We start from the raw sequence: 4,996 nt of genomic DNA on the forward strand, positions 1-4,996 counted from the left end.
AGCTCATCTGTGAAGGTCATTACCAGCTCAGTTCAAGGCCAGAGATCGATCTCAGGTTCAATTGGTCAACTTTTTACTCAACTTGTTTCGATCAAAAACAGCTCCTACTAGCTCTTATAAGATCAAATTTGATGAGAAAAGATCGTTTACGCTACTTATTAGCTCGTTACGAGATCGTTTAGCTCGATTTAACCCGTTAAAATTCCGACCAATCACAGCTCATATAACTGACCAATCACGTGAACCCGTAAAATTTTCTGGCCTGCGTGGCGTCACAGATCGACGGCCAGACTTGCGCGCCGAGTGCAAAATCTCCGCCTACGTCTAGCTCAGCTCAGTACAGACCAATGAAAATTGCGCTTTTTACGCGCCGACCAATCCGATAATTAATAAGGTATTTTACCTGTTTACCGATCCGATTTCCGCCAAAATGATCCAGATGATCGCGTTTTCTTCTCCACGATCCGATCCCGCGCAGCCGTATTCCGCACGGTTTTGGCGCCTTCCTGTCCGACCTAGTCTGCCTTTTGCTGGGCTTGTCAGGCCTACCAGCAGGTCGCTCCACAGCCTGTTTGGTGTGCGCGTAAACTGATCTCTTTGGCACCTCCTTCGGTGCTGCCAACTTTCGTGGCTTCTCGGCGCCTGTGCCCGACAGCCTCGTCCTCTACAGAGGATCTCGCTGCCTAGCAGTGGAAACGGCACAAGTTCTCCACAGGAGGGACCTGCGTCGCGGCCAGCTGCCGTCTGACTTGGAAGAGCACAAGACGAGTTCTCCTACAGGAGATACTCGAGCCAGTGCTGCCGCTCCCGCTGGCAATCCGATGAGTTGCGCCTTGCTTCAGATGAGGAAAACCAGTGCCTTACTGGTGCAGTCGATCAATATCGATGGATCCAGATTCGACGTGGCCGTTCGCCAAACAGATAATTGTGGCCGTTCGCCAAACAGATAAACACTCGAGCACCGTCGATTACGGGCTCTGCTACCATATAACGTGGTACTCAGAATGAGTCCAAGACAGAGATCCCCACTGACAGGATCCTGCGTAGCGTAATATGCTATAAAATCTGGATAAATGCGCAACGCACGACATCCACTAGCATAGGTACACTTTATTGAGTGTGCAAATCTACTGACTGAACAACTGAATGAACAACTGGCAAATCTGCCAAGCGAAGAGCCAAATCCTGCCACTTCGCATGCGCACATAGGCGCGCCCACACAAGGCAAATACAACCAATCAGAAGAGACACAACACAGACACGTCATCCGCATAGCGCCACAGGCGTGAGGGTGAACGTGAGTGCAGCCATGGCTCTTACGTACTAACGAAAAAATACTGAAATAAAGAATACTGGAATAGTGTTTTGATCATGTTATGTTATCAGTACATACATGCCCTTCCACATGTCAGCAAAATGAATGTGACTGTTTGCCTGCATTAATTCGGTGTACGTTTGATTTTCTCGCTTAAAATGTCTCTCTCTAACAAACGTACTACAATATGATTTCAAAAGATTTACTTTAATTGGGTTATTCACGTTAACACAGGTTAAAAGCAAAATTACGCAGTTCATCATTTCAACACATAATACACTTCGTCCAGTCTCTTACCGATAAAAAACGTTTCTTGAACACAAGCAGCGTTACCTCGCATTAAAGCAACACTGATTCTCTGCTTCAGAAAATGAGTGGACCGTTTCTCTTTTGTCCTCTCAAAAAGCATCTTACCGAGTGTAGACATCTTACATTTCGATTCTTTACCCCACACCCATTGTTTCAAAAACCAAAGCAGAGAAATTAAAATTATCGCGTAAATATCCGTGCTTATGGTTTTTCTTCGCATCCGCCATGGTGGCGGGAGCGCCGGCTTCCTGGGATGTTTTGGCGATGTAGCTGGTGGCCATGGTATCCGTGCAGGTGACATCCCACACCCAGGATTTTCCTTGGCTGAAGGGAACTGAGGTCGTGCCATCCGGTCTTTTCTGGGTATCGCGGTAAAGGCCTGGTGGCTCGAGAACGGAAGGGACACTGGCTGATCCACAGGCGCGATGAATCACATCTCTGATTTCATTATGACGGGAAATTTTTGCTTTCAGACGCTTGCATCCTAACCCGTGATATCCCCATTTGTCAACATTGTTGCCGCATTTGCACCGGTGTTCGATGCATACTGGGGCACCGATGCGCTGCGCAATGGATATCCTAACTTCGGTATTTGACAACATAGTGCCGAGGCTTGCCACTGGGACTGCATTAAGGCACAACCCAGACTCAGGCTGGGAGACAGCTAGCAGCCGGGCTTTCTGGTTAACAGAATCGGTTTGGCAAAAAACTGCTTCTTTCTGGTGAAGAACCACCGGGATGTCCCAAGCACGCTGCGAAGCACGCAAATTTTCATCAGGGAGTTCCGCGGGCCCCATTGATTTCCAAGCTTGTTCCGCTCATGTCGTATATGCTTCGGTGTACAGGTCAGTCATGTGTGACACCAGCGAGCGCACCGAATTGACCGAGGCAAGGAATGCCGAAGCTGCTAGTCGTTTGGTGCGTCTGATGCCCAAACCGCCCACCCGGACCGGTAAGGACGCTTGTTCCCATATTTCGTCAGTAATGCTCACGTTGGTAATTTTTTCCAGACTGTTGCGTACAGTAGAATCGAACTTCGTAAGGATTTCCGGAAAACTGAAGGCTTCACTAGTTCGTAGAAGGTGCATCAGTTTAGGGACGGACAGGCAGTTCTTCAGGAGAAAAAGTGCTTGATGGGATGGCAAAAGTGGCAAACGAGATATCATCTTGTTTACCATACCGACTTTCTCTTCCAACGGTGGGCCGACCGATTCACGTGTGATCCCTGCACCAAGGAGGATGGACGTCTTGCTCGGTGAGACACTTCATGCTTGGGTAACGCTGGACGAAAGCTTCTTCGGTCTGCGCGCGCTGTTCCGGGCTTCCTCCACAGATGTAACACTCACATTTTTCTTCGTTGAGTTGCAGTCCCACTTCAGCTCACACTGCCCGAACCGTGTCGATGTCTTCACACACTACATCGAACTCTCCTCCGGAAGTAAGATCATCAAGAAATGAAACTTTTAATGCGGATTTTAGAGCTCTTGATATGGGCGCGTAACGAGACTGTAGAGCAGGGGTGCTGACGGGTCGCCCTGATGAAGTCCTTTTTCGGATTGGATAATATGCTCCCCGAAAGCCAAAGAAGTTGGCTTACCGTAGCACTGATTAAAAAACGGGAAATATTCTGGCATTTCGGTTTTAACCATCTCTAGGATTTTATGCCGATAAACACAATTAAAGGCGTTCGCGAAATCCAACTTAACAAGTACACGGCATTCACCGTTCTGATGAACAAACATGCGCGAAGTGTGTACGGCAGCCTCGGCTCCCCCTTTCACACCGAATCCAACTTGAAATGGAAACAGCTTTTCTACCATACGCTTTTTCACTCTGCAACAAATGATTTTTGATGCGATGCGGCGGATCGTATTACCGACAGCAATGGGGCGAATTCCGCCGTTCGGTTTTTGAAGTCCAGTAAGCGTAGCGCCATACAGCGAGGGGAGGATTTCCTCAGGTACATCCCCCGAGATCATCTTCGTCACGGCACCTGCAAGTGCTGAGCAAAGTCTTTTTTCGTGCTCGTTCGTTCCGTGTCCTATCAGGTCTTTCACGTGTTGAGGGCGCATACCAAACAGACCTCCTGAGGATCCGTGCGGGAATGACCGGACGGCGTCGAGTATTTCATCAGCGGTAACGTCAGAGATCAAGAATTGTGCTTGGGGCTTGTCAACCGGTGTCGCATGGGCACACGCCCGAGGATGCTTCTCCTGCAACAACAGCGCCGATTCTGGGGTTGGGCGAATAACGTTATCCGTCGAGCATAAGGCTTTAACTGCGGCTGAGATAGCACAGTCCTGGAACTTGCTACAATATGTGAAATCAAAATAATTTTTGTTTGTTTTAAGATGTGTGTAAGCTTTAAAGGAAAGTCATAAATAATTTTCTTTGCAGTTTTCTTATATAATTACTTGTGGCAGCTAAAATATGAGAATTTTTCAGTTCTTTTGAATACATACGCATCCGCTAGAAATCGCATCTCTAGTTTTGATATTCGTTTGTCTTCGCCGGAGGCTTGAAATGCATCGCAAATCACATATTTCCGGTACATCAGATGTCGCAACTGGAACCATCATACGACAGCATCCGATATTTCTGAGAGTGACGTCTGTGAACTCATCGGATGTCCCACTGACGTGTGCTGAACTAAAGTATCGATTCTATAATTAATTTAGGTAGCAGTCAGCATTTTAAGGTCAGCCGCTCGATCGCTTAAGCGCGAGTAGATTAGCCTGCATTGACTTGAAAAATAATTTGAAAAAAATTGGCAATATATTTTGCTAATAAGCGCACTTATTATTCCATCTCAAAATGAAAAACAGCTAAATAATACATTTAAATAGCACAGCATTTTAAAACAATACATTCAAATATTAGTGTGACCAACCGATGTTCCTGTACTTTGTATGTATCGTTTTTCCTCTTAACATGCACTTCTGTCAGTCGCAATCTGCTGTTGCAGTATTATATTTTTTGAAAATCGCAATTTTTGTTTCTTACTTTATAGGCTACCACTTTAACGTTTCCCTCTTCAATGTATTTTTTAAAAATTTGGTGCCCAAATTGTCTTTCTGTTGCATTTTCCCGATGCAGAAATATTTTATTACTGAAAATAACTCTCCCGCACTTTTCTATTACAGGTATTATACCTATAAGAATAAATTCCGTTTTCTTCCTTTTCACAGTGCACTGTGTACTTCTACTGCATGAGAATGAATAATTTTACAAAGTATTCCTTCACCTTAAGAAACAACCGAAAAAATTATGCCGAGAAGCATCAGTTTGTATGAATTTAGCCCATGTTTTTGCTTCTTCAGGGAGAATGCGATGGTGGAACCCACAATCTGGACTGTATACCCGCGTATGTAC

Source organism: Paramacrobiotus metropolitanus, unplaced genomic scaffold (genome assembly GCF_019649055.1).
Source record: "Paramacrobiotus metropolitanus isolate TYO unplaced genomic scaffold, Prichtersi_v1.0 Parri_scaffold0000179, whole genome shotgun sequence".
Taxonomy (NCBI): domain Eukaryota; kingdom Metazoa; phylum Tardigrada; class Eutardigrada; order Parachela; family Macrobiotidae; genus Paramacrobiotus; species Paramacrobiotus metropolitanus.